The sequence below is a fragment of the Taeniopygia guttata genome, chromosome W (genome assembly GCF_048771995.1).
Source record: "Taeniopygia guttata chromosome W, bTaeGut7.mat, whole genome shotgun sequence".
Taxonomy (NCBI): Eukaryota; Metazoa; Chordata; class Aves; order Passeriformes; family Estrildidae; genus Taeniopygia; species Taeniopygia guttata.
Genome location: NC_133064.1, coordinates 18253414 through 18278784, shown reverse-complemented (window position 1 = coordinate 18278784; position 25371 = coordinate 18253414). Strand labels below are relative to the sequence as shown.

Here is a 25371-nt window from a genome sequence, read left to right as displayed (position 1 = left end):
CACAGGCCATTCTCATGAGGTAATAACTCATTGAGGCAGGAAAAATAAGGTTAATACAGCACAGTTGCAACAATAAAGAGACAGAGAAACTTCCACATGAATGAGTCAATTGCTTCTGTGCCACTTTTTAAACCATTACAAATAGGTTATATCAAGAATAATCACAATAGAGAGAGCCAGAAAGTTACCTTGCAATATTGGTATAGAGAGTAATAAATTAAAGTAAAATATTCTACAGGAAAATATAAGAACTATGTTGGTGAGAGTGTCGCGGGAGACAAGTCTCATGCTGTTATGATCAACAAGTCTCAGTTTATTGGAGTCGATTACAGTTTCTTTATACAAGCACTAATTAGTTCATACATATTGCAAAAGCGAAGCTCAGGATTGGTTACCTTTCTATTAACACATATATCTCTTTGCGATAAGCCTTGCAAGTTACTGCTTCTTTATACTTGATTATCTTTCTGCATACTAAGCAATTTTACATCTTGGTTCTTAACGAGACACCTGTATGCTCAAGGTTGTTAAGAGACATCTATTTCTCAAGGGCATAGTTTTCATGCTACAAGTCACGTATTCTCACACTCTCATCAACTTAAACCTTTCGTGTCCCTTGCTGCGCAGCCATTCTTCAGCTAAACTCTCAACAGAACTACAGACAGGAAAAGAGATACAACAAATTATTTAACCTGTTTCTCTGTGAGAATGACTCTGCCTAAGAGTTGATTTTCAAGACCTTTCATGGTTACAGTAAAGTCAATGATGGAGGTTTGAGCACTAATTTCAGGAGAGTAACAAGGATTTGGTAGTTTTGTAGTAATGTAAAGTCTGAAGCCATTCATAACATCCACTTCCTTATCACCAACTTTTGCCTTAAGTTTAAAAAGGTTAAAAAAAAGTCTTGAAATATAAAGAGCCAATACACACATTTTCAGATACTGCATATAGGACAAAAGGTTATGTTTTTCTGCTTAAAGGCATAAAAATCCATTTTTAAATCATACATCTGATGCAAAAACTTTGTTAAGAACAGTCCAGGACCACCTTAAATGGCCCATTCAAACATTATTTCAACTTCTAAAAATTGTCATAAGCAAAGGAATAAGGAACTCTATGCATTAAATATATTACCATTTGTGAACATAAACCCTACCTTTTATTTTCTTTCATTAGCATTGATCAATTTTAAATGAGTTTAATTTTTCTAGTCCTATATTTATTAGGAGTTATTTTGCTGAGAAGTTTTGGGGAGGGGAAGGGTGGAAAGGAGAATTTACATATGTTTGCTCTTTTGTTTTATTTTTACCTTGTTGGCTGAAGCTGTTTTAATGATGTTTCTTTCCAAAATGTTATCAAGTGCTGCGTCCAGCTCTTCTCCAATATCTTCTACTAAAAGAGGTCTTCCCAAAGAAAGGCTGTCTTCTAAGCGGTTTCTAAAATACTTATGATTCAAAGAAGTGATCTAAAAACATAGATGCAATACCTTATGCCAATCTTTTTCTTAGTTTCATATTTATATATTATTTCATTTTCTTTCAAGTACTGCCAAAAGCAATGATCCTGTGAGTAGACCAGTATTAATGCAAACATTGTGAGCTCAAGGAAAGGGAACATCAGCATATCCTATTGCCAGATCTCATGGAATGCAAAGTTCTATTTTTCAGCTGCAAAGATAGAAGCAAAGCCGCACTTCCAATTTTGATATCCTATGAGTACAATTACTCAAGAATTTCACAGCAAAAATTCACAGGAACCTTTTAGCACCTTCAATTTTATTTTGGATAACATCTCCGAGTCAAACTGCACCAGGGTCAATTCCAAGATAAGTATTTTTCTGTGGTTTTTTTCACCCTTGAAAAGGAGATGTTTACATGGAACAGAACCTTAAATAGTCTTTGCTTTAAATAGTCCCCAGTATAACTGAGATTTTCAACATGTTCAAAAAGCACATTCAGCTTAGATGCTAATAAAGTTGTAAACAAACTAATCATAATTTTTATAATAACTAAGCAGCCATTAAAGGTTTCTACACCTAGATAACAACCACCATGAAAGCGGTAGTTATATTCACAGACCCACTCTATTATCACACCTCAAGCTACTTTTATGGATTTCAGGGTTTTGGGTTTTTACAAAAAAAAAAGCTGGTTTATTGATGTAATTATAATTGCAGCAAGTAAGAACATTCTTCCTCCTATTTTCTTGTTTGAATTGAATTCATGTATCTTGCCTCAGACTGTACATTGTAGCACTACATCTTCCCTGTATATTTGCAGAGCACTTAGCAGCTGGCATCCATACTAAAACAACAAAAACTAACATAATTTCTGATTAAAAGATGAAAAAAAAAATCTTGCTATAACATTTATAAATGATTCTTCATTTATAAACCCTTACATGGAATTGTATTAATTCAACTAGTTGTTGTTTTTTCCTAACACTTACATTATTCTGAAAACATGTTTATTACCAGACAGTGCCCATCCAGCCTATTTTCCAAAGTTTGTGTTCCATTAAAATAAATTCATTAAACCATGGAGTCACTGATGTTAAAGGATACACTTCCACATCTAATCAAATCTCAAATCTAATAAAATATATCTGAGATATTCTTTATATTCAAGCCAAGCTTTTTGTATAAATATAATTTCCTAAGCATTAGGGGAATCACTGAATTGTAATGCTTGCAAGCTTTTAGGGATTTTGAAAGCACAAGCATTTCTATTACCTGAAGGTCATTTCTGCCTTCCTTATTTTTAATCCAAATTTTGCCCTGTGTTTGTGGATCAATTAACAAAGGATAACGAGATGCTTTAATGACAATGATTCCATTCTGTATGGATAAGTCGTCATTTGGCAATCCTTGCAGGTTCCATTCACGGATAGTTGGAGAATCAGTCAACATTTCTATGAGGTTCAAGTTGTTATGGAAAGGAATTTTTTGGCTTTTAATTTCCTTTTGCCAGTCATTTAACAGCAGACTGTGGAACTCTTGGTTAAAAGGACCAGAATAGGACAGAAAAGCTGTAGCCAAGAGTACATCACCTCAAAGAGAAAAAGGAGGAAAAAAAACCAAAACAAACCAAAGCATTACAACTTTGCTAATTCTATTAATGAACAAGCTGTTTCCTTCACTAGTTGCTAGTGTTGCTATGTTTTGGCTGGTAACTGAAAAACACACTTTGACCCATAAAGAAGGCAAATCAATCTTTTTTCCAAGGCTCGGTGCATTGCATGACAGTGGTACATTTCAACAGAGGCCACATTTACTTTGTTCTTCCTATGCAATTGTAGGAATCAAGAGATCAGCATCTGGCAGCTTGTTAAGGTCAATTCAACACACACGTAATGCTGTTCCAAACACCAGATCCTGCGCAAGCAGGATATGGCAGAGAGGACTTAGTCATGAACTTTTAGTTCCATCATTTCCTTGTGCATTCATAGGAACAGGCTTAAACAATTGGGGGCTGTGTGTGTTGGGGGAGTTGTGGGGGGGGGCAGGGTGGAACCCCTTATAAGTACTGATTCAATGAAATTACTGTAAATCAATTACAATGATGAGTACTGGTAAAAAAAACTGTCAGAGACATCATTATGGAGGTGTTAAGTGGGACAACTTTTAATCTTCTGTTCAGTTTCAAAATTTCCCCCCTAAATTTCATGACACCATAGTTTGAGGGGGTTTTTTACCTCTGAAATAAGAACGCAAAATTTAAACTGGAGAAGATATCATACTTTTATACTGAGCTAGTGTTTTTTGGACACTTTCAAGTTATCTATAAAAGAAATAGGATGAATATGTAGGGAAGGTATCCCAGATTTTTAATAAGTTAATACACATATATATATATTATAGTCGCAAATAAAACACAATTTAGTTACTATAATGCAACCCATACAACAAGGCTGCTTTTTGTAGCCTTTCCAGGTAAAAAGTAAAGAAGAAAGTTCAGCCCACAGTAAATGATGAGATAAATTTAATTGATTGATCTAAGTAATGAACCAATTATTTATCACAAAGTACTTTAGTTTACAAGTACAAATTTAAAAACCTAATCATGACCTTCTAAGAAGCAAATTCTTATGAACATTAGTAACTGCAGTTAAAAATATTGATTTCTACCTATAAATGTCAGTGCCTGAGTATCAGGCTTCCTCACCTCGATATATATTCTCAGTTATACACATTTTATTGGCTCTCACTCTCTTTGGACTATTACCTACAAATATCAGTCAAGTTAAAATTTTAGTGTCCCAAATATATGCCTCCACATTCACAGTATCCCTTATCTTTTGTTTTTAAATATGAACTTTAGCCTTATATTTATTTTTCACCTAACAGGACTTTAGCAAGGGAATTAAAACATTTACCCTTGTTTTTGAGACAGGGATCTAACATACAAAGGAAAAGTTGGACATTTCAAATGTTTTCAGTTTCACTACTCCCTATTATTCAAACAACTTGCTTCCAAGTTCCAAGGTTTGGATAAAAACTTACCAACTAACGTCTTGGTTTGCATGGCAAATTCTTTACTCTGTTCTGTCCACCTCTCTTTTTCACCTGCTAAACCACTTATAAGACTTGAGGCAGTTTGCATTTTATGTCGGCAACGTTCAGCATCTTCCAGCAGAGTCTAGAGAAAACCATGCACCAAGAGAAATTGTTTACAGTAGTATGTCTGATAGGCCAGAAAAATCTCTACATCTCATTAAACCAGTGGATAAACAACAGGTTAGAAATGTATTCTTAAATATCTCTATCACCATGCAGAGGAGGGAATGTGAGATGGAAAAAATATATCAGGACAAACTCTCAACATCTCCCAGAAACATGATTCAGTATTTCTTTTTAATATTCCTGTTCTTGACTTTTATTTTGGTGCAGTTGTTGAATAGTATATAAAATTCTTGATACTTATTCACTCTGGGGAATTCTACTCAGAATTTCAAATATATTATACACATATAGTATACATGGAATTTGAAGTTACAGTAGTAGGCACTGAATAAAGAATACAAATAAAATAGTTTTTGAAGGGTGGGAGGGAAGAGAGGACAGGATCAGAGGCAAAGGAAAGAGGTAGAAAGCAAAGAGGCAGTATTCAAATACTATCTGTCTCTTATCTGCTGTCCATCAACAAGGAATAATAGTAAAATTGAAAGAACACACCAAGTGTTCTTTAAAGCAAGGCTAGAAACTTCTTTTTTGTGAAGGCCAGTTCACCTGTTTTTCTCTCATTGCATTTTCATACTCTGCCTGCACAATATCTAATTCTTCTTGCTTGGCTGCCAGTTCTTCTTGAGCTTTTTGCAGATCCAGCATAGCACTGGTTAGGCGTTTCTCTTGAATTGCTAAATTAGCCTACAGAGAACAAAACCACAGATGTGTAGTAATACACAGAGAATTTCAAAGTATTTGCTATAACACATCAGAAAGTTTTTCCTGTACTACATTTCCAAATCAAACTCTTCAGTAGAGATGTCAACTCAGCAAAACCTTTTATTTGAATTTTACAACAAACTAAATTCTTATTTCGGACAGCTGTACTTGAACAGTTGCCTTAATGTCAATTAGAAAAAAAAAAAATTAAAAATACTTCTGGGAATGCCAGTCATTCTTCATGTGACACAAAAGTTAGTCTGACATGGCTTGCAGAAGAGAAGTCTATTTGATTTGTCCAACTAATATGCCAGGCTGAAATACAATTCTTGCTGCCTTCTCAGTCATTCCCTGTATAATACAAGCTATTCTCTGTTAAACATGTTTGACCACTTTCTTCCTGACTTTCATTCTAACTACTTAGGCCCAGTTTTTTTTTCTCTACATAACACTGATGAAGAGTATCTGTGCAATCTTCTTATGAACTGAGATCTGGAACATTAAAAGAACCAAATCTCAAGGCTTTTTTCTACTTAATTCAAAATTAATGTAGAGTATTTGCAGTAGTGTATTTACCTAGATGACAGATGCTTTAACCCCATCCAGTAGGGGTCCGGAAGGATAAAACCACACCATCTCTTTTGTAATTTTGACAACTCAAATGTACGAGAGGAAGTATATTTGAAATATATTTTATTGTAGAAGTACAGTGTTCAAGGTAATAAATTTCGAGACAGATAACCACCATAAATAAGGCAGATGAAGTTTCCCACAGATTAAATCCTCAAGCGCAAACAGGTGAGGATGAGGAGCAGAGGGTGCCTTTGACTGACAAACAGACGTACCTTCAAAGGTAATACTTCTTTGTTGATGGAAAAAAATACTGCCACAGCTTTCGTCCATGAGCAAAGGCCAGCAACATTTCCACATACTCTCTTGGCTGTCTCAATGTTGTAGTCCGCCATTTCAAAATAAGGGCTCAAAAGTTCTACCACTTCTTCAGTAATTGTGTCTTTCTGAAATTGCTGAAAAAAATTTTTGAAAGCGCAAGATACAAAACATGCGCAGCAAGTGTAAATTATATATACATGCATTTCAGAATACATAGAACACTAGAAAGATCACAAGTATTTCTTACAAATAACTAATATGAAATTATTTGTCACATGTATCTTTGAGACCTTTATTAAAGTCATTCCACTTTACGAAATGGAAAAACGTTTACTTTCATTTATGACCTTCGCTATCTCAACTCACTATTCCTGTTACACAGCTAATAATTGTTTCAAAATATCACTGGTCCTGCTAGAAGTTTCGTTTTGCTTAATACAGAATAAGTTTTAACAATCTTCAAAAAGAAAATGAAGCGCTAAATTTTAGTTCAAAAACATACATTCTGCAAGACAATCCTTTCAAAGGTCAAAAGCCATCTATCTTACCCTTAAATTACCTTTTCTAATTACTGGAATGTGTTTAATTTTTAAAGAATTTATTTTTACTCTTTTCTTGATAAAGCATATTTTTCCTTTTTCCTCCTGAAAAGCTCTCAATTTTCTCTTTCAAATTTATTTACAATGTATAATGAAACCCAATCCCAAACTTGAAAAAGAGCTGTTCCCTGAAGCACAAATAGGTTTAATTAAGCATGAGTGAAATTAATCGTTGAAGTCCTTTAGAAAATTAAAAATCTTTACAAGTAGATGCAATGTGAATACTTCATAGATAACATCCATGCCCCTACCAACCATACAAAGCTGCTCAAGCCTCCTACTAGACCAGTGACAAATTAAGTAAACTCAAAATGCAGAAATCAGGGATGATAACACTCAGTGGAACAGGGAGATATACCATTTATTCCAAACAGATAAATCATAATATTATTCGTTTTAGTTATGAAAAAGGATTTGTTTACCAGTTAGTTAGTCTTTCCATTTCCCTAGACAAATCCTGTGAACCAAAAAAATCCCAAATTTTAAAAGCTGGGATTGTGGTTGTGTTCATCCTAATAACCATCTATGCTTTTCCAAACCAGTGCACAAGTTGAAATGTTGAAAATTAATTAAAAGTTAAATACTAGGAAAAAATATGGCTTTTATCAGCTTTAATGAAGCAAATAACTAATGCCTATCAAAACCAAATGCTTCAGGCTTTGAGTCATTTGTCACCTAAAACAAATTTATTGCCTTACTTAGCAAAATTATAGTTGATTTATAACATGACTTTTTAAGAAGGATTAAAGTTTATTTCATCCTGACATATTTATTCTTAAGTCCTTATCATTTCAGATCTATTGTGTGATTTCCCTTGCACATTTGTTCTCCTACGAGCACCAGGGAAAACATTGTCCCTTAAAAAAAAAAAAAAAAAAAAAGGAAAAGGTTGCACAAGCACCTGTACACTCTGTAAGAAGTTCCCTGTTGTCATCAGCTTCAGCGACTCTTGCCACAGTGGGACAGTACAGCGTTTTTCCTGATCAATTTTCACGTGGTTGACTTTACGCTGGAAGAGCAGCAGCACGCAGACCATAATACGCATGATGAGGTGAGGAGGTCGACCAAGTGTGCCCACTGTGGCAATATCTGCAGGTTTTATTGTCTAGGAATTGAAACAAAGGGCAAAGCAGTTACTGTTTAGTTAATAAAACATGGGGCATAAGTTCACCAACTTAATGGTGAACTTAAGCAATGGGAGAAAAAATATATATATATGCTATTTTTACCTCTAAAAAGCATGAAGCTAGAAGGACCTCCCCCAATCAGATTTTCACTACTTACTCCTATCAACTCCTAGGAAACCTCAGCACAGCATCCCCACACCTTAAATCTCAAAATTACCATGAACTGTTTTGACAATAAAAAAGAGCAAATCAGAAATATCTTGAAAGTTTACTTGTTTTTTAAATGTGAACATATTGACCAGAAACTGTATCTAGAAAGAAAATGCTTTTTGTTGACATCCAGCAAATGAAGGTAAATTAAGGAAACCAGTGAGAAGGCCTGGTATATCTATATGTTTGTATCTCCTAGTACATCTTACCAGGAATATTCCTGGCATAGAAGGAGGCCATAGAAAAATATATTATAATAAGGTATTAAAACCTAGGCCCTAACAAGTAAGGCTAAATAAGCCTAGGGTGCAAGTATAACACTGTAACTCATAACTCTACATCATGAATCAAAAAACACAGAAAAGTCTGCTGAAGATGTCTCCTTAGAGAAGACTCAATTTGAGCAGCAGTGTTTACTGCACCACATACAAAGCAATAAAACCACTGAACAATGGGAACAGCTGATGGGCAGACCCCTCCTGCAACACACACAACTCTGAGCAGTTGTTTTGCTTATTTACAGGCAGTTTAATAAGTCCAAGTACACGACAGCCCAAACAGTAAGCAACAGATTCCTGTCAGTGTCATGACATCTTGCTTCTAGCCTAGCACATGCCTCACTGGGAATTCACGGAGGCAGATTTTAATTACACTGCAGACCATCCAGATCGCATTCCCTCTGCCAGCCCTTTGTTTCCCTTCAATATTTTGCTGCTTGTTGGGTTCACTGTGCACGAAATAATTCATCAGAGATTTTCCAGATATCTGTGTGAAAACTTTGCCGAGTCTTTCTTTGTGACTGTTAGGAAATTCAGCTCAGCCTGTTTTTTTTGTTTGTTTGGTTTGGTTTTTTTTTTTTTTTACTAAAATACAAGTTGTGGCAAAATTGTTACATTTAAATTTTATTCATTTATTTATTCGTCTATAGTTCTGCATTTAATGTGCTATATTTATTACAGGGCAAAGTGCTACAAAGTTTTACTGAACTCTGACAATTCTTACTCAAACTTTAAAAAACTAATCTCACTATATGTTTAGAAATGCTTATAAGATGCTGTGTACCTACCTTTCTATTAATGTAGCATCTATCATTCTTAAAAGATGCTAAAAAATTGAGTAAAATAGCTAATCACTTTTTTTTTTTATCTGGGTAATGACCTTTCTATTTACCAAATATTTTTAATAGGCATTTACCTACTCTGCAACCAGAATTCTACTATAGGAATCCCTAGCTCAAATTTGCAAATCCATAATGATTATGAGATTCATTTTTGAAAAGTGCAGGCCCATACAGAGAAGATTCTTGCTTAAAGGAGGGAATGAATGAATGAACGAATGAATGAATGAATGAATGCTGAGAATACATGGACACATTCTGCTAGATCGCTTTTTATGACAGTTTGCCTTCCCCCTTTAGACATAAGCAAAGCAATTTATTATAGAAAAGTCAAAAATTTTAAGATTAAGCCCAAATACTTTTTCCCATTGAGAAGTTTTACAATAATGCCAGCTTCACTTTTTCTTGAAATCAGGTTTTCAGTTATTAGCACCCTGCATTTCTAGAAGAGCAGTATTGTTTTGGTTCAGCCATTTTAGTCAAAAGCAGAAAGTAACCTTTAATAAGATACAGGTCCAGACCCATCATACTGGTACCCTTTTTATACTGCAGATGCTGACTAATTAACATTGCTTATTTTTCACTTGTCAGAATGCTTGCCCACTACCAGGTTTGCTGTTTTGTTGTTGCTAGCTCTTTAACCTTTTTCCTGTGGCTACATATCAAGGTCCTATAATACACACCTTCTCCAGCTGTCAGGTCATCCCCCTTCATTTAGACTTTTGCACTCTACCCTTTAAGCATCATGGCAGTTAGAGGCTATTAAACATGTCTCACTCAAAATGAAGTCTTACATTCAGAAAAGCCATAAAAATTCTTCTACACTAGATTCTAAAGCTAATCATGCCATTCTTTAACCACCACAACAAGCCTCTCAAATGGAAAAGTATAATTTCCAGCAAATCTACATAAAACCCTTTGAGGTTTGTCTATCCTTCAGGTTTTTACTTCATACTTTTCCATTTCTTGAGATGTGAGCTCCTTGCTAGCGTCTAACAGGTGTATTTCAGATTCCACTAGTACTGCTCACGGTAAAATGTCTTGAGGCACATCCTCCTATAAAGTCAGCTGAGCAGACAAAGATAAATATTATGCAAGATCAACAAATATTAATTTTTTAATCTTAAATATATGGACATTCTATTAAAAAAGCTGTACAAGAAAAGTATGGTGAAGGAAATGAAGTCTTGATAATGCTACAACCCCTAAGGAAATATATTTTTTTTAAAGACAGAAAATAGTAGAGCAGAAAACCTATTGAAAATGCAATTTCTTCGTGAAAACTTAAAACAGAAGGTTTGGATTTGGATGGAATTACAACTGATTTTACATGGACAACACTTCACTCATTGCACACATGCTGTTTAATGATAGTATCAATTTTCAGTTACTAGTCTAACCTGTGGCACATGCTATATTCAATTACAGTTTCAAAGAAAGTTAAAACTTGCCCTTCTCTGAAAAGGGACTATATTGGGGTTGGTACTCATGTGAAAAAAGAAAAACAAAACTGAACCTAAAAAGCCTCAAAATACATATATTTATTTTCTATCAAGTGAAGAGTTATGCAATGCACCTGCAATTTTGTATTTCTGACATCCATCTTCTTAGTGGAAATGTTATACATGGTCCAAGTACTAACCTGTAAGGCTGCTTCTGCCTCTTCCAAAGCAGGTTTGGCAGCTTCCAGCTTCTCTTCAGCAATGGCTTTGTCAACTGTGATACTGTCTACAATAGCTTGGGCTTTGTCTTTCACTTTCTGAACATCACCCTTCACATTCTCACCAGCCTGTGTTTTTACAGTAACTTCTTTCAATACCTAGAATGTAAGAAAACCCACATGCCGTAGTTAAAAGTTTTTGTTGTAAAATCATATCTCTCCAATTTCAGAAAACTCAAATAGCATCATTTTCTCCAAGATCCTTTCTTTCAAAAAATTTACTTCATTTTAATTGATTCATCTTTTAAAAATAGAATAAATAAAAGAAGAAAAAAAAAATCAAACAACAATACACTTTGAAGGCTGTACATACCATGTCAGCTTTTTCATTGTCAATTTGAAGTTCCTTTTCTTTTACCTCCAGTTCTCTGCTTAGAGCAGCCACTGACTCAGAGGCCTCTTTCGATTTTTCCAGAGCAGTATTTATTCTGAAGTTAAAAAGCAAAATAAAAAGCATCTCATTCACTATGTAATTTACACTCTACTTTCCATCTATAGAATAAATCATATCAATCAAAATGAACAATTGCAAGTTATGTTTTACACCAAAAATAAAACTTGGACAGGAATTTTACATTTCTGGTATCTTCAGAATCAATAAAGTGGACAATAAAGTACATTAATAAATTTTGTGGCTTGAAATTTTACCTGCCTCTGATCAAACAGTATGCCTTTATCATTGCATAAAAATCCTATGTGTTATTCTAGAAATGTTGCTCACTGTCCCTCTTGAGCCAATAATCAAAGAACTGAGTTCCATACAGCAGAAAGCATTTTCTGATCACCGAAATTCTGAAAATTATAACCAATCAATATTTTGTATTTGAAATGGAAACTGAAAAGAAACCAAGACCAAACAAAAGAGAGGAAAAGATAAATAGTATTGAGATAAGACCTCTCTGATTCAGCATTAAAATGCCCCTTCAACAGTACTTTTTTTTCTATCAGAAATTCTTCACCCGGGACCTTTCAGACAGCTTACAAGGCCTCTAGAGAGACTGCTGTTGTGAAGGCTATGCAGTACTTGGACAGCTGAACAAATACAGGAGAACAGACAAAGTGTAACTGCTGACAAATTCAGACAGTGCAAATAAGTTTAAGTGGAAGAAATTGGACTCCGTGAACTAACTTGATAAATCTGAAGGTAGAAAACAGGGCAACACCCTTCTGTTGTACAAGTCTTCACCCCTAACATAACTACAGGTTTCAAACTCAATTTGACTTTGAAGACAAAGAATGATTCAAAGCCAAATAAACAAGTTTAAGCCTTTCTTTAAGGTTTCCAGTTCTTTTTGCCAATCTTTCAAAACTGAAAAGGCAGTTTTTATTAAGGGTGATACCAACTGATGCACTGATTGCTACTTTTACATTACAGCTGGGTGCTCCTGACATGAAGATATATCAGCAAATAGATATCATTACTTTAATAAAGCATCTTAAAATAGAAATAAGTATATCAAAACCACCTTAATAATGCATGATTAAAAAGCTCAGGAGTCTAAGTAAGGCTCTGTGCTCACAAAACCACTTAGGAAATTCCTTACATATTCATAACAGGAGGTTACAAGTGTCCACTTAGGAAACAAAATTTGCCACCTGACAAATTAAATGCTATTATCAATATAATATAAAATTACATGTAGATGCCTTCTTTTACTCTTTAGAAACATATGGGTATCGTTTATATTCACCTCATATTCCCTCTACCTCTATTTTTCATGCATCACTACTCTTCTCCCCTGCCCCCCCAAATATATGTAGTCTTTATCTTATATGACAAGAGCAACTACAATATTTGAATAAGTTACAACTTCACATAATTTTAGGAATTAAAAATACCTTTTTTTTTTTGCTGTGTGAGGAGACAAGCCATGCATCGAAATGAAACATTTCAGAATATTCTACCTGGGGAAGAAAACTACAGAAAAACAGAAGTAACCTGAGTAGTCTACCTGTTTGATAATATTTGCACTTCAGCATACTTTTCTTTGTATGTGGTTTTATATCGCTGAATAAAAATCAGGTAGGATTTGGGAGTCACATGTGTAGAACATCTGTATCTTTGAAAGTAATCAGAACATTTTTCTGTCACTCCATCCTGGAATGAGCCCACACACTGCACAATTTCCATCTTTGTATCAGCAGTGCAGTCCATATCAAATGAGGACAGGAAGTGTTCAGACAGTTAGGAAAGAAAGAAAGCCTAAATGTTAGTAAATATTTACAAAAACATCTTAGCTTATAAACAGGTCACTATAAAACAAGTCAGCATGAAGTATCTTAGCTTTCACCCAGCTCCTGAAAACTCAGTCTTCTTTACTCCTCACAGTCAGATTCTGAATATTATTCCACACTTGTCAGTAAAAAGTACAGCCAAGGATCTGTCCTTCTTCATCGCCAAAGTGTGCAACTGCTTTTTCACGCTGAACCTAGCTGCTACCTACCAAGGACTGGGTAATCACAGCATTCCTCTGTATGCCCTATCACAGACATATTAATAAATAATCTCTTTCTTTAGTTTATTTGCCTTCTTTACAAATACTTTAAAGACATCTTCATGGGGATTTTTTTTTAAACTGTGTTCAAAACCATTTCTCTGTTAGAAATATTTCAACAGCTTAATAAAACAGTCTTTAAAGAAGAAAATGTCTACATCAAATATTAGAATCAAGGATTTATTTTGTTAAAATTCAACACAATTAAAACAGCTACATGACCACTGATAAGAAAATTATGTGTCTGCAAAGAAAAATCCTATACATGCCTGCCACCAGAGCATCCTTAGGCCATCGGCTGAACCAATCTATAGTGCATCCAGAAATGAGAGCAGGGAACTTCAGGGCCCTATTTCAGAATTTTTCACTTACTGGTGAAAAGCAAAGAACTACGTGAAGGTTCTGATGGACTCTGGCCATGAAATAGTCACACAGAGCTTCACTGGTTGGAGGTCTTTGTGGATGCTCCTTTTTGAAGGAGGGAATGAGGTCACTAATGATCTCATCTACTTCATCACGTGCAAATAAGTTTGACACCTTTGGGAAGAAGGAAGATTTTTCATGCTTCTTGACATTATCCAAAATAGAGGATACATCATAAGGTTCTTTTAATACACATTATTGTAGGAAGGGACACAAATCTCAGACACTGAAGATATTAGTACCCCCCCCCCCAGCTTCTTTAACAAGAAGTTTTAAATTATTCCATGAAGTTATTCCATTAAATAGACTGAAATGTAACTTGCTGTAAATTTTAAATTCCACCCTCAAATAGCTTTCCTTCTTTATCTTTATAATCTAATAACTAGTAGTAATTACTCTGAAGCATAACCCTGAAATAGTAAATAAGTAAATAAAATCAATAAACCCCATCAATTCTGGACATAAATTTACCATACAAAAACTAACTGTATACTAATAGTAAATTTAACAGACAACTTTTAAAAACATCAGTAATATTTCTCAAGTCTAAATTTTATTTTTTTAAGCTGTTCTCATGTCCCTTAAAATAGCTTCTCTTGGTGTGACCCAGGATTTTGTAGATTTCGTAGACTGCATTCATTTTTAATACTACTCTAATGACAAAAAGCACTTGAGTTCTAGTTTTTGGAAGTGTACGCTTCAACCTAAACCAAAATATTCAAAAAAATTATGCTCTTTTACCTCAAAATTCTGAATTTTAAAAAGCGAAAAATTGACCATCTTACCTCCCCTGATGACATTCTTCAAGTATTTTAAGAAAGACTCATCTTTGATCTCATTGTCTGAAAAAAGAAAACAGGTGCCTTTGCCTTGCACTCCTGCTGTTCCGTATAAGAGTTTCAGATTTTCCATCAAGATTAAAGTGATGTATGATCTAAAAAAAAAAAGGTTAACAAATACTCATCACACTTTAAAAAAGTCTTCTGACCTTTTTCTGATTTTTTTTACCAGGGTAAAAAAAAAAAAAGCAAATTTAAGCTGTAAAAAATGTCTTATGATAATCAACTAAGGCAAAAAGGTGCTTATATCAGATAGATCCTCTGATGAGACCCATACCAAGGAACATTGCCACATGAGAACCTAAAATTTCTTCTGCAGCCAAAAAACCCTGTTCATGCCCTGATCTTCCAAGATGCAGAGAACTCGATGGCAGCTGCAGAAAAGAAGGGCTGCGCTGAGTTTGTCGTGAAGAAAGGACGTAGAGAGCGCCTTGTGTTTGGGAGTGAGCAGCCGCTGGTTTTTTGCAATTGCCTTCACTGTGCACTGAATGCCAGGGTGGGCTGTGCACTCTACTGCACCGAGCTGGGCACCGGAAAACAGAGAGCACAGACGTCTGACAGCAGTTTGAAGCTCGCCTAGGAAAGAGCAGTGTTTTTGGAGTGTTCAGCAAATCCATGTTTCTGGGCAAGAGCGGGAGAGGTGCACTGTGCTGGAAAGCTTTCTCCCTGCGAGACATGCTGGAAAAGCTTTTCGCTATGACGCAGTCCACTAGAGATGCGGACTACGGCTCTCCGCAGCTGTCCGGAGGGAAGCGCCGGGTCCCGGCCTCTTTCTGACGAAGCAGTGCTTTGCAGCCTACAACTGCGGTTCACGCCAGCGGTGCACGTAGCAGCAGCTTCTTCACCTCCGGGAGCCGGGGAGAGCGGTTTATTCTGAGAGGCGAAGAACGAAGCCGGCTTGTGTGCGCAGCCTTGGGACTGCTAGAGGACAGTGGCTGCAGCTGCCTGCCCTTTCAATTCACCGCTGGCATGCTTATGGCAGGTGTTCCAGGATGAATTTCTTGGGTTTTGACTTGGTCCTGATGCAGATGTCCTGGAGAATTCTTGTTCGTGCCCTGATCTGTTATTTCTATTGGTTTTCCCCCCCCTCCACGAAGCCCCCCGAATGGATCCGACTAGCTCAGAGATATGGGGCTGTGGGGGGAGGAAATAGCATGGGAGAGGGAAAGGTAATCAGAAGAGGCTCCTTACCCAGGGCGTTGGAACAGCTCTCTTTATTCTGTGGTGTCCATGGAGAGCGAGGCAAAAGAGAAAGAGCAGGAAGTTTCAGGGGTCTATATAGGTTTTGGACAGGGTAGGCACTCCTGGCTCCCCGCCAACCCCATTGGGGCAGGAGGGAGGATTCAGGGGTTATCATGATCAGAGCCACAGAGGCCCTAGGAAAGGGGGGACAAAAGGGTGTCCAGGAGCACACTGTAACACCTCCCCCTTATTTGTTAAGCAAGGTTACAGGAATTCACTGGGCTCAATTCAACCCCGAGCATGGGTTTCCCACCACCCCATGTTGGTGGCGTGGTCAGGCCTCCTCAGGTTAGCCAACTCTATGTGGTTGACCTCTGAGGCAGAAGGTATGAGGCCCTTGATAGCTTTGAAATTCAAGTGACGCAGGATCCCGAACGCTAGGGTTACAAAGAACAGAATAACAAGGACTAACAAAATTGATCTAACTACAGATGTCCACCACCCCGTGAATCCCCATCCCTTGAACATTCTCTTCAGCATTTGCTGGATGACAACTTCCATGGGGTTCATCACCGGGTTGAGTGGAAGGTAGGTTTTCTCTAAAAGGGAAGAACAAACATTTTAAGAACATGTTAAAGCTTCTGTTTCTGCCGGAAGGAATTCCTGCCTAGGAATTTTCTTCTTCTCCCATCCGGTGGCGTCTTCTCTTTGAAGCATCAGACACTTGCTTCTTGTCCCCTTCTGTTTGACCTGGATTCTTGGGGACAAAAGGTTTCACCCACTTCTGGGGAATCCACCGAGGGCCTGAGGGAGTAGCTACACACGCATAGCCACGACCCCAGGTCACAAGTTCATAGGGACCCTTGGTTTCCCAAGTTTCTGGATCCCTAATCAAGACCGGTGGATGCTGAGACAATTTAAACTGCTTGCCACTGTTAAAGTGACGTACAACCGGTGGACTCATATTTTCGAATGAACAATTCAGAAAATTGATAGTAAACATAGCTTTACAGAGCTTCTCTCGTGGAGACATCCACGGAGCTGAGCTGTTTTGTTTTTTCAATACCTGCTTGAGCGTCTGGTGTGCACGCTCGACTACAGCTTGACCTGTGGGGGAGTGGGCAATGCCAGTCTTATGTTCCACTCCCCACTGCTGGAGAAATTCCAGGAACTCCTTGGATACATACGCTGGGCCATTATCTGTTTTGATCGTTTTTGGCACCCCCAATACTGAAAATGCTTGTACTAGGTGTTGTTTGACATGTGCAGCCTTTTGTCCTATATGGGCAGAGGCATACACTGCACCTGAGAATGTGTCCACGCTTACATGAACGCATTCAAGGTGACCAAAACTCTGAATGTGTGTGATGTCTGTCTGCCATACCTCACAGCTGCTAAGGCCTCTGGGGTTTACTCCCATGCCTAAGGATGGCACCGCCTGGAGCTGGCAATTAGGACAGTTGGTCACAATGGCTCGGGCCTGACTCCGTGTTAGCTGGAACTGTCGAATCAAACCTGGCACGTTCTGGTGGTAATGCTCGTGACTCAGCTTTGCCTGTTGGAAAACATCAGGGAGACTTGCTTTTCAACTGGTGCAGCGAAGGAGTCTGCTTTTCCGTTCCCCTCTGCAATCTCACCTGGCAAATCAGTGTGTGACCTCACATGCATCACAAAGAATGGATGTTCTCGGTGCGAGATTAAATAAATTAGCCTTGAGAGTAACCTGAAGAGATGTTCATTTTCTATTTCTCTGAGCACAGCCTGCTCCGCCCTGGACACTATACCTGCCACATAGGCAGAGTCTGTCACCAAGTTGAACGGCTCGGAAAACCTCTCAAAAGCTCTCACCACTGCAGCCAGTTCAGCCACCTGGGGGGATCCCTCCACAAGCTCAATATCAACTTCCCAATGCTGAGTCTGTGGATTTCTCCAAGTCATCACCGACTTGTGGGAAGCCCCAGAGGCATCAGTGAACACTGTGAGAGCCTTGAGTGCCCTCCGGCTCCTTTTCTCTTGAGGAATCAGGTGGAATTCCTCATTGAACAACTTGTGAGACGGGGCATGGACTGATATTTGTCCCCTATAGCTGTCCAGAGATAGCTGGAGACTGGCACTGCTCTGGAGCAAATGCTCAAACATCCCTTTAGTCAGCCTCTCAGGAGAGTTCCTTCCCTCCTCAGAAAGCCTGACTGGAAGGTGAATACATGCAAAGTCACACCCTGCTAATTCACACAACCTCACCCTGGCCTTCTGAATCAACTTTGCTAGCAGCTCTTGTGGCCTAGTGATGGTTTTGGATCTTTGGAACGATAGGAAAACCCATTCTATGATTAAGAGTGGGTCCTTCTGCCCCTTGATCCATTGGAAAATCAAGCCATGCAGGTGTGGGAGCTTTCCTAGAACAATGAACTGGAAAGGCAGATTTGGGTCACACCTGTGTGCCTGCCTTTCTGACAAGGCCTTCTGTACCTTTTCGATTGCTGTCTTTGCCTCTGGAGTCAGTTCCCTGGGGGAGGTCAGCTCCCTCTCCCCCTTCAATAAATTGAAAAGAGGTTCCAGATCTTCCTTCGTGAGGCCTAGCCAGGGCCTTACCCAATTTAAAGACCCACACAGCAAGTGGAGGTCTGCTAATGTTCTGGGGTTGCAATTGATCTCCAATTTCTGTGGGACAATAGTCTTTGCAGAAATTTCCAGGCCCAGGTATCTCCAAGGTGGCATTCTTTGAACTTTGTCTTCCTGCAATTTGAATCCAGCAGAGGTTAAAACTTTAACCACTAGGTCAAGTGTATATTGGAGTATAGAGTCATTGGGAGCACACACAAGCACGTCATCCATATAGTGTAGGATGATGGCATCCTTTCTCTCTGCACGCACTCGAGACAGCAGTGCTGCTACATACTGTTGGCATATGAAAGGGCTGGATTTTAGACCTTGGGGCAAAACTTTCCAGTGGTAGCGTTTCATCGGTGCTTCTCTATTGACCGTGGGAACAGAGAATGCAAACCTCGGGGCATCTTCAGGGTGCAATGGAATTTGGAAGAAGCAGTCCTTTATATCTAACACAGCCAATTTCCAGTCCTGGGGAAGCATAGCTGGGCTTGGCATCCCCGGTTGGAGAGGTCCCATGTCCCCCACAATCTTGTTTATCTCTCTGAGATCATGGAGCAATCTCCACTTGTCCTTCCCAGGCTTCTTTATTACAAAGACTGGGAAATTCCAAGGGCTGTCTGTTTCTTGCAGGTGTCCTTGAGCTACCTGCTCCTCCACAAGTTTTTCAAGCGCCTCGAGTTTTTCTCTACTCAAAGGCCACTGTGCTACCCACTTTGGGGTGTTATCCAACCACTTTAACTTGTGGGCATGGCGCTCCACAGTGGCTACTCCCGAAAATCCTGGGGTGTCTTAGGAATGATTAATTGGACTCCCCACTGGGACATGGTGTCTCTCCCCCACAGAGGAGCCTTATAGTCTGCCACAAACGGGCGAACACTTGCTGATTTCCCGTCAGGTCCCTCAATTTGCACTACATTTTTAGAAATTTTTGCCAATGTAGTTCCTCCTATACCCTGAAGTTTGCCTGCCACAGGTTGCAATTCCCAGTGTGATGGCCACATGGTTTTGGGTATCACCGTGATGTCTGCACCTGTGTCCAGAACACCTTCCACATGAAGGTGCTCTGACCCATGTGCTAGGTTGCATGCCATGGACGGTTTATCTTCTCCTACTACTTCCGCCCAGTAGACTTCTGGAGATTTTCCTTCTACTGTGATTTCTACTGGGATGGGAATGGCTTGTGCCAGAAGTTGCCCCTTTTCTAGATAGAATGGAGGGTGCAAGCAACGTGCCAACAGCATAAGGCTGGATATTTTTCCCTTAGTAGTACTGGGAACTATTTCAATCTCAGGAGGTGTGTATGCTGTGTCCCCAATAACAAAATACTCACTGTCCAGTTCCATATCGTACGCCTGCAGGTCCTGAGGGTGTTTTGATAGGTCCACAACAATGACTTTCCAATCAGTGTTTCTGAAATTAAATCCTTTGGCAGTCACTAAGCGGGGTCCGCCTAGTGGCTGCCAAACCTTGTTAGTAATACATTTGACATTTTTATTTTTCTCTCTCCCCCCATCATAGTATCCACCCCCCCCCCTTATTTCTTAAGAGAGAAGTATTTTCACATTTGTGTCCCACTATATTTGTATCTTTGCGCGTAGCAGTGGGCACGCGCTGTGCATCTAGTTTTTTTGTTTGTTGATCTGTCTCTGGTTCTGGTTCTGAGGACAGTTCCTGGCAAAGTGTCCTGGTTTCTTGCAATGCAGGCAGATGATTTGCTGCAGCTGTTGTGATGATCTGGGTGGCTTCCTGGGGTTTGATGTAGCAGTGGCAACAGGCTGTAATTCTGCTGGTGCTCTATGACTGACAGGACTATCAAGCAGCTCTGCTTTCTTAGCGCAGGCCTCGATCATCTGGCCAAGAGTAGGTGCTGGATCAAGAGGAAGGCTGAGAAGAATCCTACGACAGGTCTCGTTGGCATTCCTCTGGGCCATTTCTTTAATCAACTCTGTTTGCACACTGGTGTGTTGCACCTGTTTTTCAACTTGGCTTCTCAAACGATCCACAAACTGCAAAAAACTCTCAGAAGGAAACTGTTTGATATTAATATAACTGCATTCAACCTCAGTGCCTGGTAATTGATACAGCGTCTTTTCTGCAGCAGTACAGATTTTTTCTAAACAGTCTGGTTTGTTTTTCTGGACATTGTATGTCTCCTGTCCCACACAAATGGTGTATTGTAAGGGGCTGGCCATCCATGTCGGTGGCATCACTGGGTGTACGCTGTATTTCTTGCAAAACTGTTTCCAAAGCCAATTTCCACTTATTTTCCCATATCTCATATTCAGAGGATGTTAGTAAACATTTAAACAAATCAGTTATATCTTTTGGCACCATTTCATTTGAATTGAATGTTGCCCTCATCATACCCTTGAAAATCTCACTCGATCTCCCAAATTCTCTCTGAACCTTACAGATTTCTGTTTTGTCCCTGTATGGGAGAGGTTGGTATGTTTTTGTACCGTTTCTTCTCCCTAAATAAACCACTGGAGTTATAGATGGTATGATTTCCTCGACAGAGACAGGCTTGTGTCCGTCCCGCGCACCCCCCACCTCGGTGAGGGGCAGCTCGCCCCCCCCCTCTCGGGCTGTCTGCTCCGCGGTGCAGACTCGGTCCCCGCCCCGGCTCTGAGCCGCGGAGCTGCTGTGCCCCGCCCCCGCCCTGCGGTCCTCGGCGCTGGGGCTCGGAGGAGTGCAGGGGCCGGCCCCGCCCCTGTTCCCGGGGCAACCCGGGGGCTGGCACTGATAAGGAAGGTGGAGTGTTGCTATGGGAGATAAGCAGGCGTCGGAGGAGGGGAGGGAGGAGGGGGTGGGGGCGGGGGAAGCAAAGGAATGCGAGTGGGAGGAGGAATGGGGGGTGGAGCGGCCGGCGCCGGTGAAACCACATGGCCGCCGCCATGATCTGGCCGCGTGTGCTGTAGAGACACCGCACTGCTCTTTAAGACACACTCCGGGCTGTATCTCAGAAAAACAAGGTGTCAGAGGGGGATAAGGGGTGGGTGAGGGGTTTTCAGGGCTGGGGTATTCAGGAGGTGGGCAGGAAGGGGAAAAGGGGGTGTTAGAACTGTGGATCTGCGTTTGCATGCTCTTTTCTGCTTCTAAAATATTTTTCCGTGCTTGTAAAACTATCGGAATAAATCGAGAAACTTTATGTTCACCATTTTCGACTTTTAAAGTTAATATCTGTCCAATCTGATTCCAAAAAGCAAGCGAATTCAGGTCTTGCACAGTAAAATTTGGTATTTCTGTCTGTAGCCAGCACACAAAACGCAGGAGGAGCTTATTAGAGAATGATACATTGTTTAAGTTATTGCTAAGATGTGTTAGTATACTCTTCTGTTGCAGTGAAATGTTAGTACCCATGATTTTAAATTGTTTCACTGGTCTAGTCTCCACCAGAGCTAATAACACAGCACGAATGATTCGAATTTCCCTCCGTGGAAAACCCGAGCCGGGGGGTGCACAGGGGGAGGGGCGGCTTCAGCCCTCTTGTCCTGCCGCTGCCGGGGCGGCTTTAGCCCGCTCCTCCCATGCCTGTTCCCCGTGGAACGTGGGTATGCGCAGCCCACCGGTTCCCGCTTACTCGCAGTAGGGCCCTGGCTCACCGTCCCGCAAGCAGCCCCCCCAGTCACTTATGGTAACCCCTCCCAGCCAGGCGCGGTCCCGGGTGCCGCGTCGGAGAATTTACCAAGCCTGTGACTGCGGGATTCGTCTGTGAAACCCTCTCTGGGGGTTCCTTCTCCAGTCGGCTCTCCTGTGGTACTCAGGCAGAGGTCTCCGACTGTCCCTCGTGACTCAAAGCTTTTAAAGGCAGCTAGAGTACCAGGGCAGTTGGCTGTCCCAAAAGCTTCTGACTCCCACCGAAATAGGGGGTCCAGCTTCTTCGTGGGCCCAGAGCAGCACACGTTGGGGAACCAACTGTTATTTCTATTGGTTTTCCCCCCCCTCCACGAAGCCCCCCGAATGGATCCGACTAGCTCAGAGATATGGGGCTGTGGGGGGAGGAAATAGCATGGGAGAGGGAAAGGTAATCAGAAGAGGCTCCTTACCCAGGGCGTTGGAACAGCTCTCTTTATTCTGTGGTGTCCATGGAGAGCGGGGCAAAAGAGAAAGAGCAGGAAGTTTCAGGGGTCTATATAGGTTTTGGACAGGGTGGGCACTCCTGGCTCCCTGCCAACCCCATTGGGGCAAGGAGGAGGATTCAGGGGTTATCATGATCAGAGCCACAGAGGCCCTAGGAAAGGGGGGACAAAGGGGCGTCCAGGAGCTCACCGTAACACTGATCTTCCAAGATGCAGATAATTTGATGGCAGCTGCAGAAAAGAAGGGCTGCGCTGAGTTTGTCGGGAAGCAAGGACATAGACAGCGCCTTGTGTTTGGGAGTGAGCAGCTGCTGGTTTTTTGCAATTGCCTTCACTGTGCATTGAATGCCAGGGTGGGCTGTGCACTCTACTGCACCGAGGTGGGCACCAGAAAACAGAGAGCACAGACGTCTGACAGCAGTATGAAGCTCGCCTAGGAAAGAGCAGTGTTTTTGGAGTGTTCTGCAAATCCATGTTTCTGCGCAAGAGCGGGATACGAGCACTGTGTTGGAAAGCTTTCTCCCTGCGAGACACGCTGGAAAAGCTTTTCGCTATGACGCAGTCCACTAGAGACGCGGACTACGGCTCTCCGCAGCTGTCCGGAGGGAAGCGCCGGTTCCCGGTGTCTTTCCGCAGAAGCCGCGCTTTGCAGCCTACAACTGCGGTTCATGCCAGCAGTGCACGTAGTAGCCGCTTCTTCGCCTCCGGGAGCCGGGGAGAGCGCTTGGCTTCTGAGAGGCGAAGAATGAAGCCGGCTGGTTTGCGCAGCCTTGGGACTCCTAGAGGACGGTGGCTGCAGCTGCCTGCCCTTTCAATTCACCGCTGGCATGCTTATGGCAGGTGTTCCAGGACGACTTTCTTGGGTTTTGACTAGGTCCTGATGCAGATGTCTTGGAGAATTCTTGTTCGTGCCCTGATCTTCCGAGATGCAGAGAACTCGATGGCAGCTGCAGAATAGAAGGGATGCGCTGAGTTTTTCGGGAAGCAAGGACATAGACAGCGCCTTGTGTTTGGGAGTGAGCAGCTAATGGTTTTTTGCAATTGCCTGCACTGTGTACTGAATGCCAGGGTGGGCTGTGCACTCTACTGCACCGAGCTGGGACCTGGAAAACAGAGAGCACAGACGTCTGAAAGCAGTTTCAAGCTTGCCTAGGAAAGAGAAGTGTTTTTTGGAGTGTTCAGCAAATGCATGTTCCTGCGAAGGAGCGGGATACGAGCACTGTGTTGGAAAGCTTTCTCCCTGCGAGACACGCTGGAAAAGCTTTTCGCTATGACGCAGTCCACTAGAGACGCGGACTTCGGCTCTCTGCAGCTGTCCGGAGGGAAGCGCCGGTTCCCGGCGTCTTTCCGCCGAAGCCTCGCTTTGCAGCCAACAACTGCGGTTCACGCCAGCGGTGCACGTAGTAGCCGATTCTTCACGTACGGGAGCCGGTGAGAGCGCTTGGCTTCTGAGAGGCAAAGAACGAAGCCGGCTTGTGTGCGCAGCCTTGGGACTGCTAGAGGATGCTGGCTGCAGCTGCCTTCCCTTTCAATTCACCGCTGGCATGCCTATGGCAGGTTTTCCAGGACGACTTTCCTGGGTTTTGACTTCGTCCTGATGCAGACGTCCTGGAGAATTCTTGTTCGTAATCTAAACTTCCAAGATGCAGAGAACTCGATGGCAGCTGCAGAAAAGAAGGGCTGCACTGGGTTTGTCGGGAAGCAAGGACATAGACAGCCCCTTGTGTTTGGGAGTGAGCAGCTTCTCGTTTTTTGCAATTGCCTTCACTGTGAACTGAATGCCAGGGTGGGCTGTGCACTCTACTGCAACGAGCTGGGCACCGGAAAAGAGAGAGCACAGACGTCTGACAGCAGTTTGAAGCTCGCCTAGGAAAGAGCAGTGTTTTTGGAGTGTTCAGCAAATCCATGTTTCTGGGCAAGAGCGGGATACGTGCACTGTGCTGGCAAGGAAGAGAATGACCTTGAAATAAAAACTCCCATATTCTTGAATTAATGTTTAAAATTCTAAAAATTTAAATGAGAAGATGCACAATGTCTCCAGAAACTCAAATTCTTTGGAAAAATCAATCTTAGCTTACATTTATTTTCAGGATGACAGAACACTTTGTCTTATTAGCACTTTCATTTACTTTGTTTCACATGACACTGTGGTCAGTGTCGTCGGTCTTGTCCAACTGTGTCATCACTTCCAATAGTGATGACCATATAAACACAGCACTGGGGCTTTTGTCATTCACCATCTTTAATAGAACACGTTCTAAGCGACATTTTAAACTCACGTGGCTGTTTCCAGCCATTAAAGTCTCCCAAGCTGCCTGCCTCAATGGCAATTAAATACTTGAAGGGAAAACTACTTGCTTTCTCTGCTTTATAGCACACAAATATGCAAAATTCATAGCTAAAGTCAATCAGAACACAGGAGTAATATACTAAATTCAAAAATTCTCTTTGTAGGTTTCGTTTCCTCCTATGTTGAAGGAAGTCAACCCATAATTTTTGGAAGGTTTCAACAGACTTCAGCCAATCAGAAAAATAAGCAAACTGGGTTTTCATTAAGTATTCATAAAACACCATTTCATCAGTATTCATGAAACACCTATTCCTTTTGCAAATCTGTATTTTCACCTCTTTTTGTCATACGATTAACCACCTCAGATACTGCATGGAATGAACATCATGAAGAACAACAATGAAAA

The 25371-nt window shown here is 40.8% G+C and overlaps 1 pseudogene; it reads right to left on the bottom strand.

Moving 5' to 3' along the window:
- The window catches only part of LOC116806975 (dynein axonemal heavy chain 5-like), a 66911-nt pseudogene that overhangs the window by 21107 nt on the left and 20433 nt on the right, over positions 1 to 25371 (bottom strand).